This window comes from Lepeophtheirus salmonis, chromosome 12 (genome assembly GCF_016086655.4).
Source record: "Lepeophtheirus salmonis chromosome 12, UVic_Lsal_1.4, whole genome shotgun sequence".
NCBI classification, from domain to species: Eukaryota; Metazoa; Arthropoda; class Copepoda; order Siphonostomatoida; family Caligidae; genus Lepeophtheirus; species Lepeophtheirus salmonis.
Window position 1 is genome coordinate 2840097 of NC_052142.2, and position 14340 is coordinate 2854436.

At 29.2% G+C, this 14340-nt stretch overlaps 3 long non-coding RNA genes across 12 annotated transcripts; 2 read left to right on the top strand and 1 right to left on the bottom strand.

Annotated features, from left to right (window-relative positions):
- The first annotated feature begins 5639 nt into the window (after nucleotides 1-5639).
- LOC121126835 (uncharacterized) lies at nucleotides 5640-8113 on the top strand. 2 transcript variants are annotated; one of them, XR_011782400.1, is made up of 4 exons: nucleotides 5640-6871; nucleotides 6928-7031; nucleotides 7093-7851; nucleotides 7924-8113. It is a non-coding gene; the product is annotated as an uncharacterized lncRNA (long non-coding RNA). The 2 variants fall into 2 exon arrangements; XR_011782401.1 differs by having other exon boundaries at nucleotides 5650-6871; nucleotides 7093-7239; nucleotides 7514-8113.
- Nucleotides 8114-8130: 17 nt separating this feature from the next.
- On the bottom strand, nucleotides 8131-10103 carry LOC121126834 (uncharacterized). Of its 8 annotated transcripts, none has more exons than XR_011782399.1 (5): nucleotides 9876-10103; nucleotides 9640-9784; nucleotides 9211-9561; nucleotides 8692-9006; nucleotides 8131-8627 (listed from the first exon to the last, which is right to left on the bottom strand). It is a non-coding gene; the product is annotated as an uncharacterized lncRNA (long non-coding RNA). The 8 variants fall into 8 exon arrangements; XR_005867225.2 differs by having other exon boundaries at nucleotides 8692-9003; nucleotides 9640-9808; nucleotides 9876-10102; XR_011782398.1 differs by having other exon boundaries at nucleotides 9211-9418; nucleotides 9497-9561; nucleotides 9640-10102.
- A 1620-nt stretch (nucleotides 10104-11723) lies between these two features.
- On the top strand, nucleotides 11724-13617 carry LOC139906655 (uncharacterized). Of its 2 annotated transcripts, XR_011782335.1 has the most exons (3): nucleotides 11801-12648; nucleotides 12702-12841; nucleotides 12904-13617. It is a non-coding gene; the product is annotated as an uncharacterized lncRNA (long non-coding RNA). The 2 variants fall into 2 exon arrangements; XR_011782334.1 differs by having other exon boundaries at nucleotides 11724-12648; nucleotides 12702-13617.
- Nucleotides 13618-14340: the final 723 nt, after the last annotated feature.

Sequence of the window (14340 nt, forward strand, 5' to 3'; positions counted from 1 at the left end):
TCAGGGACGAAAGAGTGAAGGGTTTCATTACCAATGGAGAAAAGTATTCCTTATAGCAGCAGAAAACCTTAAAAAACATTTTTGTATTATATTACATGCCACTTAACTAGCTTATGGTTTGAACAGAATAACAAAGCTCTGTCCCGATTACTTCATATATACAAACACTATCATCTCTGAAGTGATTTTTTTTGGAATTCAGGAGATCTAAAAAAATTGAACGTTACGCCAAGCACCTTCATTCAGTCAAAGAGTAGGTACAAGAAAGGCTACATCTAGATGTAGCCTTTCTTGAGTAGGTATATTAATGTTATTGATGAAAACAATGTCGTAATTTAAAAAGAAAGAGATGTTTTTGAAGAATGATCCACTTTCGTGAGAAATAATGTTTATTAAACAAAATTTGAATCCAATCCAGGTAACCATTAAACCATTGAAAGAGAGATAGCCGTAACTCCCAAGTGTAACTATCTATGCAAAGATATTCCCCTTGAACCTTTTAGAACTAAATGTCAGGGGGGATAGAGAAAAACAAAGGATACATCAAATTGAGAGAATAGAGAGTTTTGTAAATACAAAAACGGCCCTATCGTCAACTTTGATTCGGAAAGAGTTTTCAATGGAATGTCGTACATCAATGTAAAAAAAAAACCATCTGATGAAGGCTCACATCAAGAGTATGATAATAATCAGACCAAACATTGAGATTAAGTATGGAGTATGGAGATGAACCCTATAAGCTCTAAATGTAGAAATTTTAATTTTAAATATTAGAATACATATTTCAGCTGTTAACGTTTAAAATGATCAACACTTCATTCATCATAGTAGACAACGGTTCCAATAGCCAAATTTAATTACCTAAAAATGGGGAAAATTAATCAAATAATAATAATACTTGTTTTGTTTCAGAATTCTTTATTAACAGATATGCATCGCTTTCATATCGAGAGATACCAAGCCATGCAAGAAGAGAATGAAGATCTTTGTAATCTTAAATTTATGAAATGACCAAAAAATGGAACAAATTATTGATAATAACCATAAAATTTCCGCTATAATAGCACATATACCCTTTTGTGTGGTCGTGTTCATTGCCGTATATATGTATAGTTTTGTCATGTATGGATATATGTACTATTTTATAATGTATGGTAAACAGTATTAAATTCTTAACTAACTTATTATAACGCTTAATAAAACAAAGTTCCATTTCATTATCATAATATCATTGACGTGATTCTCCGTCAAATTATGTACATTTGTGTCCGACATCAAACTACAAACTCTCTTAAAATTACAGTTAACGATAGGAGTATTTTTGTATTTGAAGAATTCGCTATCGTGATTAATTGCTTCTGAGCCAATTATACCAATTTTCTTGTATTAATGTTCTAATATTATTACTCTTTCTATTCTTTTGAAAGCATGAGCTGGACAAGTGATATTGGAAAATGTTGTTAAAGGTTTTCGGCTGCTATCAGTAATGAAAACTTTCAGTCCCTAGCCTTTGAAAGAACGTTGATGATACTTTTTACATGAACATTTGTGACGATTTTATCGTCAGCTTTTGTAACATATTCAAAATTAATAAGATAATGATGACCCAAAAAATAACCAACTAAAAAACCAAACAATACTTCAGTCATGAATAGTTGTCGAGTGTCTGTAATTTCGTCCAATACAAGAATTATACCTTTAAGTTCTTTTCTTTATCTTGGATATCACTAATTTACTCAACTCCATTGAATTAGGATAGAGAAGCGAGAGAGAATTACTTTTCCAGTAAATTTCATTGAACTTTACAAAAATTTGGAGGATTTACGATGTGGAGTGGAATATTTCTAGAGTTAAGGATCTTGGTTATATGAGTAATAACATTAGAATGTTCAGAATTGGAGTTAATTAGGTGACTTGTATAAAATACCAAATTCCTTTCATGAATTTGAGTTTTACTGTGTTGTTCTACATTGAACGTCTTGAGGAATTATAGTTCCATAATTACAAAGACGTCATGCAGAAAGCCTCGAATCTTCCTCGTAACTCCATATCTTTTGACCACTATTATCAGCAAACTAGGTATTAATATCAATAGTCTTTATGTGATGTTGCGTCGGTACTTTTAATGCAAAAAGTCTTGTGGCATTTATTTTTTTTAAACTGAAAATTGACGTTTGTTGAAAAAATAAAAAAAAGTGAAAAATTAGATATTTAGATATAAAAATGAAGATATTTCAGTTAATCATGGTTTTTATTTGGGAAATTTATTTGCAAACGAATTTCCAGAAAATGTATACAAACTATATTTCATTTACTAATCCCATATTCCATTGGAAGTTCATTTTCTTTCACCTGAAATACACGAAATTGCCTTTTTCACGAATTTATTTTTTTAGCCATAACTTTTTTGATTTTGAATAAATTTAAAAAACCTAGTAGTTCATATAGTTTTTTTCTAAAAGCTATCATGTCTAATTATAACTCATTGACTATAGAGCATTTTGACTAACGTCTTAAATTGCATCATAATTTAAGGAGACCGCATTTAGTTGGCTCGCGAATTTTTCTTTTCTTATAATGTTCCCGTAATTGGTCAGATGGAGTTATTCCACTGATTAAGTATAAGTAAATATTATAGTATTATATTTACTCCATCTGACCTAGGAATTGTCTTTGAATTATATATATATTAAGTATATTTCCTTATCTAAATTAAACTGAGACGCGAACCTAAGGACATCGTGTTCAGGAGAATAATTTATCCCAATCATCTTGTCCATTGAGCTACATCGTTCCATATTTGATATTTTTGCTGCATAAAATGTACAAATTTGCAATAAATATTTATTAAATTCCATAAAATACCTTTATTTAACTTATTGATATGTACGATTCTATATTTTGTATAATCTTATTATAAATATCATACAGGTAAATTAATTAGTGTTTTTATATCAAAAAATATTGTTTATATTAATTATATTCATCAATGATCACTATATAAATGCAATAGTATGTGGTTCGAATTTAGTTCGAATCTTTACCGTTGTAGTACTTTGAATAAATTAAATAATAAACAAACAAGACAGCAATTCGAATGGAAGAAGTGTTTATCACTTCTCCGATATCAATTAATCATCATCCGACATGTTGGATTATTCATATTGGAAAATACTTATGGATTGCCGAAAAAGCATAATATCAGGCAAGAGCTCATTACTATTTGTAGGGATGGGAATATTGTTCAAATTGTGGTGTATGTAAATTAAAAAAAAAAAAAATATGTAGATAATAGTAAAATATGAATTCTTATATCAATTATTCCTCCCTATTTTGAAATATACACGTATCAGTAAATGAGGAGCACTATAGTTTATAGTTATTTCTGTCGGCAGATATGTTGTCTCTCAAATTTACCATATTTTTATGACATTCTCTCATGGGGGTTTTTTACATTCACCCCAAATTAGACAATATTCCAATACCTAATTTTTGTTTTACGCTTTTGAGTTTGATCAATAGCCGAAACACGAACAATATTTGTGAAAATCTTAACATGGAACTTTAATTTATTATTTAGTATCAGGTAAGCGTGTATCTTCCAGCACACAGGGGAAGGGAAGTTAATTTATATAATATGAAAACGATCTCATAGATTTATTTAATAGAAAGAAATACGTCCCTAAAATATCAATTTTATTAATTAAAAAGATTAAAAAATTATATAGGTTGCGTGCAACTAACAAAGTAAATATGTGAGGCAATTACAAGATATTAATTCTTAAAAAAAGTACGTGAAAAGAAGAACATGGCGTTACGTCGCTAAGACAAAAATACCCTTTGTATTATATTGTCAGCTGTGGATTCCCTCTTCTCCCTTGACACGTTATGGTTATTTCATATTTATTCTTTTTTCATTAATACACAAAGTAATAAGTTATTCTATACATATGCTCCGTTTCCAAAAAAGCATGAATACAACGTCATATTTATTGCCCTGGCGTTTATATAATATTATAAATATGTATATACATATAGCATATAATAACTAATCATAACTACTCTTTTGATCAAAAATTACCAAGCAATATTATAATGCAGTATTGAATAAAATAACAATGTGTGAAAAAAGTTTTTTTTCTATTTCTTGCTATTTTTGTTTCACAGGAAAAGTAAGGACTATTCTTGTAATACGAAATTTGACCACTTTTAGATAGAAATTCTAAAAACTGTATAGAACCCCGTATTACATAGAATCCTTAGTTTAATTAAAGCGCATTTTTTAGAAGTATAATGCTTCAGAGGAGCCGCAATAGCCTCTTAAAGATGGTACAGCATTAAAATAGATTATAACTATGAATAAAAATTTATTTTCGTAGTATTCGATTCTTAACCGACTCATCTAAAATGAAGTCATTTTCTGTATCATTGTTATATTGTCAATCTTTCGACGTCATTGTTAATTTCATATAAAATATTTTATCATGAATTCTCCGGTTTGTTCTTCATTTATTAACAATATCTCTAATATACGAACTTTGGAGCATAGAAACGTCACATTTCGTGTTGATGTAGAAGAAGGACTTATAATTGAAAAGTATCTCAAAGGATCATTGAATCCATTAGGAAACAATATTCCTTGGCGTAATTGGTTTGATTATGGATATGTTTATTTTCGGTGAGATCAATTCTTAGAAATACCTTTTATTTCTCCATTGAGTAATTAAGCCTACGTCTTTGGACATTTTGATGCCCTATATTGGGAAGATCAAATTTATAATTACTGGTGGGAGAGTTTGTCTCACAACTTTTTCTTCCCTCATAGATATGGTAAATTCAGAGTTCATTTACTTTATATTCATTATTTGAAAAATGGTTTCACACATAAGCAACATAATTTAACTGGAAATCCATCTATAAGCCAGAACAATCAAAATATTTAAAACAGAAGAGAAGGTATTAAGACATAGTTTAAGATTCGAGCCCGGTTTTATTGCTAAAATTTGGAAAGTATCAAGTTTCAAAATCTTATAAGTGATATATGTTTTCAAAATCAAAATTTTATTTAGAATTCAAATCTGATATACTCATTTTTGTAAAGGTATGTCTAATCTAACGAAAATAAAATATATCTACAACATTTTAAAGTTCTACAAATGAATCAATTAGTCAAATACAAGGGGGTTGGAGAACCTGTAGTTGTTTTCTGACAAATTGGACCTTGATTTAGACAATATTAAGTAGCTGCTGGTCATGTGATTGTGCAATATCATACGTTCAAAAACATGGATATTTTGCTCAAAAATTGAATTTCTGTTGCTTGGTTAAAAAAAATAATCAGAAATATTAAGTACTTTCACTCAAAATCTGGTATCATTTTCATAAAGAATTATATTCTGGTCATAACTTTTCACCAATATCACTCATTCCATATTTTTGTCACGGCTTCTTGTAATGCAAAATGTTTAATAAATTTTTTAATACGTAAATCGTAAAAAGAAAATCAGAAATATTATACCTGCAAAGAGAAAATAAAACACATCAGCCAAAAATTCAGGTAAAATATTTCAGTTAAAAATGATTAAATTTTCAGGTATACAGCTCCCAAATTTTTTATGTACCATTTAAGTAACGGACAGTATTTTTTCACACGTCAATAAAATTAGAGACTAGGGGTAATATATTTTTTTATATGTTCCTGTACAAGAAATAGTATAAATTAAATATCAATTTAAAGCTGATTAAATTATCAATAAAAGGATAGGTAAATCAAAGCTGTAGGCCTTTCTTGTTAGTAAATATGGTTATCTAATGCCAGGTATTAAAAAAAAAGTGTGAATTTTTGTTTCCTGTTTGTCACTTGAGAGATATTTTTTAAACGGTCATTACACAAAAGTTATGGAAGAAACAACTAAACTGACAGAAAAAAGTAAGATTTAAAAAAACAACTCTGGTAACTATTTATCATTCTAACATAAACAATGGTCTTTTAAATCTATATTGTAGATTCTATAGGTCTACAAAATTGGAATTTCAAAAAATTTGTAACACAATAACAGTAATTTTTAGGCAAATTGGTCAGAAATTCAAAATTATTGGCTAAACAACACAAAATATAGGATTGAAACATAAAAAATCATAATCTACAGACATTTTTTTCCAGAAAAGACTTATTAAGTAATTCTGAACGCTTATTTTCTATCCTAAATATATTTTTACACTTTTTGGAGCATTTTCTGAAGAACCTAACGCAGAATCATGGTATTTTTGTACGGGGAAAAGTTGCATCTTATTAGGATCTTAAAGCAATTCGTTTTCCAAATCATTAGAATAGGGAAGTGGTATCTAATAAGAATAAAAATCATGTTTGGATCAAGGGTACGATAAATATTGCAGTATATCCCTTTTTAGTCCTCATTGGAAAACTGTTTGTACCTAATTGGGTATAATGGGGGAGCGAAGCGATGTTTTCCATATTTATTATGATCATTTTCAAGAATTGTACTCATTATTTAGATAATCCAAGCAAAAATATCATTTAGCGGATTAGACATTAAATATTAATGACAGTATTAAAGAGTACATGCACCATGTCCAAAGTGATCGACAGTATTAAGGAGTACATGCACCATGTCCAAAGTGACCAACAGTATTTAAGGAATACATGCACCATGTTAAATTGACCGACAGTATTAAGGAGTACATGCACCATGTCCAAAGTGAACATAGAGATTACAGTGAGAGGGTTGAATACACAAAATATTCTTAAGAATCTGTTACGTTATTAATTATTAACTTTTCTGAAGCAAAATTAATTCCTTGCTCCTCAATTCCAATAGAAAAGACACATTTAATTTATCAAGTTGAGCAGGTACATTTTTATCCAATGTTTTCAGTCTTTGTAATCTTGTTCTAAAATAATTTTAGGAAACTTTTAAGAAAGGCTCAAATTGTGTGGCATCTGCTTTATATCATGAATTTCAGCGTATAAATTGTAGTCTGCGTCTTGAAATTCAATGTGATAATTGTGGGTAAGAAAATTAGAATAAGATGGGAAGTTCTTCTAATTTTAATAATTAATTTCCTTTACAGAGATTAGAAGAGAAATTATATAATTTTAGACAATTATGTATGTCCCTTAAAAGGAATAAAGAACTATCACATATTCACCTTTAAATCTACTTCTAGTAGAGTTGTACCCGTAAAAAATGGTCGGATATATTACAAACTCGGTTGTAGGTAATTTTGTCCCTAACATTTTCGCCCTCTACATTTTTTCCGCGTATATTTTTATAGTTGGTAATTTTTCCTCGAGGACATTTTGTCGCATGACAACTTCGTCGCCTTTTTATATTTTTCTATTATCGGTTAGAATTTTACAATTGTACTTCAATCAGATTAACTATATAACTAAGGGAGAAGAAGAAAAAAATGAAAATAGTGATTAAATAATTTATAAATAATAAAAAAGTAATCTGTAATCTTGTACTGTTTATACTTTATTATTTATAAGGAGAAGGAGTAAGGAATCACTGATCTGGAATGATAAGTCTATTTTGAAAGGACTCAATGACTTGTGGCAAGTTAATGCTTGTGATTGAGCTTTGTAATGCCCCATTTTTGAGGGATAACATAAATAATATTTATGGGAGATTATGTGTATTTCTACAAAAGTTAAGTTGAATACAACCCACTTTTCCCATTACATTATGGAACGTTTATGAAAAAACGAGAAGTGGAAAGAACAGAACAAACAATAGCATTGGGGGCTTTCATAATGCATTACAACGCTCAATCACAAACATGCACTCAAATTTATGGAAAGTAATAAATTGTTTTTAGAAAAAAGAGGTAATTGCCAAAAAAAAGAAAAAAGTGAATATTGAAAGAGGGGATGGCAGCTTTATATTTTTTTTTTTTTAGTAAGACATAAGTGAAAGATTCCAAAGACAAGTGTTGAATTGCAATCCAATCGAAAAATTAAACTATGTGAGAAGAATTCCCTGGAATCTCCATACATTTTAGAATTTTACCATCAGTTATTTATTATGTATTTTATGTGTCTTCTTATTTTAATAAATAAAACAATGTATATAATCGTTATTATAGAAAATGAAGGATATAAAAACATCTTATTAAAATATTTAAATTATATGAATTATAACTAATGACTTGAGTTAATATATATATATATATATAAATAGACGTTAGACAAACTATCAGCTTCTCCAGAGCCATATAAAAGATGGCATAAAAATAAAAAATGCAAAATCATGTTAAATAAACAGTAATAAATTATGTATTAAGATAAAAAGTCGTACTCCACAACGTAAGAAAAATCAAAACATGGTATCTTCTAGGGCTGATGTTTTTTTCCAATGAACAATGATCCAAACAAGGTTGACAAGATAACCCTCTTGATTGAGTACGATCGAGAGAGACAGAGTTCCAAGAGGGGAAAATAGGCTTCCGAAGAATAATTGAGTAAATTCAGGAAATTTATAATGGAGATTATTGATCCAGCATGATGATTTTACCAATAATCTGTAATAGAGATATTTTAAAGTAGTTTGTCCAGATAGGATTTTTTGGTGATTTCCATTTGGAGAAGGAAGTGGAGGCGGAGTCTACAAAGAATGAAAGAATCAGTAGTAATATCATAATAACTAATATTAATAAAATATATATTACAGAATAGGATAATACTAGGCCAAGTGAAATGAATTCAAGAAAAGAGATGCACCTTCGTCAGCTATTTAACTTCCATTGATAGTAAAAGTAGATACGATAGAGAAATATGAGGCTAACCACCATCTTCGGAAAGAGCTGTGATTCATCAATAAATATTCCTTTCTTTCTATCGATAGAGTTTTTTCTATTTTTTCAAGCCTCAACGAAGCCCTTTACTATGATTCATTAACGAATAATTAAGATATCCCATTCCTATCCATCATATGATATATCATTGTTACTCCGTGTGTATGTTAAAAAGTGATAAGTGGTCTACTTGGTAAAAAGTAATAGAGGATATAAAATAATATGGTAAAATAAAAATATATAATAATAATTTAAGTTTTTAGTATTCTGAAATATACATAATAACTACAATTTTTTTTGTAGGTAACGTGATTATTATTCTCTAATTGAATAGGTCTGTATAATTGTAAAATGTAATATATTTTTAAATAATAGTAAACAAATAATTCTTACTCAAATCCTAAATGGAGGAAACAATTATTATTTAGTAGACTTTATCGAACATCCCTTTAGTTCGCCATGCATCAGTATCACTCTAAGGTCAAGAACTAATTCATGAATTGATTTAAGTCTATATTATATTTATTCATGTGAAGCTTGAAAGATCACGATACAAAACGATATGAGCTCTATAATTTCTTCGTGAGTCCGTCCTTGGATACTAAAAAGCATACTCCGAGGATTAAACTTCTTTCCGATCATCATTCTAAAATTATAATATGATAAGAGCAATTCGAACCTTGTTTAGGAGTCCTTAACAAATAAAGAGGCAAGGAGACGAACATATGGATTCCTCTTGGCAAACTAACGTTGTTCATGAATAACATGAGATAGATTCGCAAATAAAAAATCGTTTAGTCGAACAATTAGTTAGATTATTACCTATAATCTTTTATCAAATCAAGCAGTTTTCTTTGCTACGTAGATATACCAAAGATGATTGTTTATGTCAACATATGTATTTTCTGAAAAGACGTGCACTCTGCATGTATATAGTGCTCTCTGGATCAAACTAAGGCCAAGTGAGCTGAATTCAAGAAAAGAGATGCACCTTCGTGAGCCATTTAATCTCGTTGAAAGTAAAAGTAGATACGTTAGAGAAATAAGAGACTACCCACCATCTTCGGACAAGACCTATGAATAATTATTCCTTTCTTTCGATCGATGGGGGTTTTTCCATTTCTTCAATCCTCAACTAAGACCAAGAATACGCTTCATTAACGTCCAAAAGTCAATGAGCCCTTTCGAAATAGACTCTGTATCCCAGATCTGTGATTCCTGACTCCTTCTCCTTATAATATATAACATACACAGTACAAGATTACACATTATTACTTCTTTATCATTATTCCTTTTTTCTTCTTTCCTAGCTATATGGTAAAGTTCGAACCGACAATAGAAAAACATAAAAAGTTAACGAAGATGTCATGAGACAAAATCTCTTCGAGGAAAAATTACCAACGGAAAAAATATAAGCGGAAGAAATGTAGAGTGCAAACATGTTAGCGGAAAAAATACCAGTAACCGTTCAAGATATGATATTTTAGATGAAGGAATTAAACTGTGTAAGACTAATTCTACAATTAAACTTCAATTTTCATTTTTGTTGTGATGGCAACAATGCAAAATTTTTATAACATTTTTATGTTATTTTTTCTTAAAAAACTGAAAATGTACGTTTGAAGTTTTAAAAAAAAGAGGAAATATTCGAAAATAGGATTTTTCCTTTTTTTTAACGGGTTTCTCCAGACCATGGAATAGGTTTTCCTATGAAAAAATGGTAAAGATATTACTGTTTTTCATTGATTAGAACATTAATCTCATTAACTATATGCATACACCTTCTAGTTTTACCGTCAATAATCAACAAAGATTGGTCCGAAAATAATTCAACATTTAAATAAAAAGCGGTGAAAAAAAAAAAAAAAATACAATAAGGATTTTTGAAACATCAATAAAAAATTTTTTTTCAAGATTCTTTCAATATTTTTAAGCCTAAAATAATTTTTAGGACAGGGCACAACTTTACCGACTTATTATTCCAAGAAACCTGGTTTTCTACCTAAAATTTTGACTTTTTTTAACTTCAAAAGGAAAAAAAAATAGGTTAAACGTGAACATTTTGCAAATTTGTATAAATGCAAAATTTAGCTAACAGATAAGAAAAACTTTTTTATAGCTATACAATTTTAGAATTGATTGCCGTGAAGATGGTATTTTGTTTTTTCCGTTTCTGTTTTTTTAGAACGGGTTTCTATAGACATTGGCGTTAGGTTTCCGGAAAAAAACTTAGTCGAGTTAATACATCTTTTCATATTTTATAATTTTTATATTTTACGTTATATGCGTACACCAGCTAGTTTGGGCGTCTATCGACGCACAACCTTGGGCTATGTTTTCTAACACAGTAACAGATTTTACATTTATTATATATAAACGACGACTAACCGGGCTCTGCCAGCTAGTCTATGCGGGAGGCGTCTTTTACTTGGCTCTGCCAATCTAAATAATTTTAAATAAGACCAATTTTTTCTTCTAGACTGATCAATACAAAACTTTTTAAGGGAACGAATTAGTTTGGATAATCAGAATACATTCTATTATTACTTTTGTTATCTGTATAAAATAGAGTTTATGTGGGCCTAAATCGTTGAACCTAGGAGCCTGAAATTTTGCATGGGTGCCTCTTTTCAACGTCAGTGAAAATGCTATATAGTCAATGAGTTATAATCAGACATGAATATTATCTGTAAGTATATAAAAGAGAGATTGTGTGTGTGTATTAATGTCCTTTATACATTCACATTGAACCTAGGAGGCTCAAATTTTGCATGGTTCCCTCTTTTGAGCTGGGACAGGCTACGATGTGTCGATTTTTGAAGGGGTTATATAAGAGGGGCTTATGCTAAGGTTACAAGAGCCAATAATAAGAGTATTGGGGGGGGCGAGACATTATGGATTTCCTTAATGAATCGGATTGATATAGTATGATTTATATATGTAGTACAAAGTATAATCAATTTTCTGCACCATCGTTATTATCATAATAAGATAATTAAAATTAGAATTATCAGGATCTTTCTTGACAACAACAAAACATTCATATTATAATTATTTGTATGTTATTATGTAGTATATAGAGGTATTTTCTGAATAATTTTTCATTTCTTTTTTCAATTATTTTTACCATTGTCAATGTGATTTCTAAGGGTGATAATTTTGGTAAGAATACAAAAGCGTGCGAGGAGAAAAGAAAAATTACTTATGGCATCATTGATTAAATAATATACATCTTCTTCTATCAATCATGAACGTTATCATTCCCGCCTTTATTATTCAGTATTAATATAATAATATTAGATGGGGATAGTCGATAGAGAACTGAATAAAATGCCTAAAATAACGTCGCCTTCTGTCTGGATTTCTGAAAATGGAGGCCTAGGAATTTGGAAAATACTTCCCGGATGAGAAACAGATGGTTTGTCGGATTTGTCGATATAAATGTGCCTTTAGTCCCCTGTCTAGAATTACACGCCACTCATTATCCTCATCTCATAACAAGAGTATGGATATTCATCTATAAAATCAATTTAACGATGAATACATCAAGTCAGACTTTAACTCTGATTTCACAAGGATGCTTATTGTATGTAATATAACCTTATCCATTGTTAATCATCTACGTTCAAAAAATTTATGGAGAAATACAAGGGTAAACATATCCCTTCCCGAGGAACCATCATTAAATTAATGGAGGATGTTGTTACTGATGTCATTTATAGAAATACATATAAAATGTTTTGAGTCATCCACACCAAATGACGATCAAGTTATCAGTAAAAAGTATTTACGAATATCGAAATGGAACTCTGAATTTTGTACTATCTCACAGTAAGTATTCAATTTTTTTTTAAATCTAACCATAAAATATGATTCTATTTTAGCTAAACATATCAAGAATTATGATACACAACTCAGTAAAGGGCAAAAACAACTGCTTAAATGGTCACAACAACAGGGGTAGTAGCTTTGGATGGTTTGCAACAAGTTTGTCTGAGACTACTTACTTCGTTTTAAGACTTGGGTATGATAATTAGGTTTTCCAATATTACATAGTCATTAAATATTACTTTTTTATCCCTTAAGGCTTAGCTATGGTTGATGGGCTCCAAGAAATGATGTTCAGAAAACTCATAAAAGGCAAAAATAACTGTTTAAATGGTCACAACAACGAGGGTAGTTACATTGGGTGATGCATTATAATTAACAATTGTGTATATCCTTCATGATAATAGTATGTTGTTATATAAGCATACCTTAATAACGGGGGAAATATCTTTTTTGATGCTCTTAATAGGGAGTAATATCGCCGGACATTACTACATAATTAGCTTTTGCTCTAAATCTTTAAGATTAATTTATTTCTAACATTTTTTTATTAATATATTTATTGTCTAATTTTATGATTTTGACATTTACTTTATTATTAATAATTAGTTAGATCTCATCGGTAGAGATATATCTATCCTGTGCACAATTGTATATAGCAACTTCCACATGAAGAAGAGGGGTGATTATCTTTTGATTAAACTCCACGTCTCGCTTGTGTATTGCAACCTAAAGTTATGACATATTTAACTGAATTCTGATGTTAGAACAAGAAAAAATTTTCTGGATCAATCTATTATTTCAATATTCTTTATTTATAATTTATTATTATTAATAGTTATATGATTTTAATTGTTTAATTTTGTATATTTAACTTAAATGTTTAATGGTTTATTTTTTAGTATGTAGATTATATTTCATTAAAGCCTTCTTTTTTAAACTTTGAGCTTCAAATATATTTCAAATACTCTACTTTGTCGTTTCATTAGCTATTATTCTGAGAATAAGGTTCAAAATGAATTACAATTTCATGGGTGTGACTTTTTCAAATCTACTGTAACGGATAAAAAACGTCGAAGTCAATTATACGTAGTATATCTTCATTAAACATTTTGCTAATAAATACATTCGTTATACCCTCAAAAATCATAATAAAGCAGGCAGATGATAATCACATCAGTATTTTAAACAATGACACCATATGTCTTTTTTTCCCCCTCCTCCTCGCACGCGTTTTTCTCTACAATATTATCAACTATAGTGATTTCCTACTCCCTGCTTAGCCCAAGCAACGCCAAGTAACCCATTGCTAATTAAGTATGAAACCATTTTTTTCAAATATTCCCAAAGTGTCAAATAAAATATATTTTGACTTCATAATGCATGTTTAAGTAATAAAGTGACTTTAGCAAATCAGTTAATTTTTATTTTAATAACCCAATATAAAATGAAATATAAACTATTCATCTCCATTTCTAAGATATAGGGGGAGAGAATTCATATCCTGAACCTTCAAATTCTCTGTTAGGCAGCATTTATAATTATTTGTTAACTCTATTACTAAATGGAAATATTTAATGAAAATATAACAGTAATAATGTCAATTAATTGAACTTAGAGAGCTATGTTTATATTTCACTTGTAATATAATTTAAGATGGATATACATGAAATGTCATAATTATAAAAATTAAAT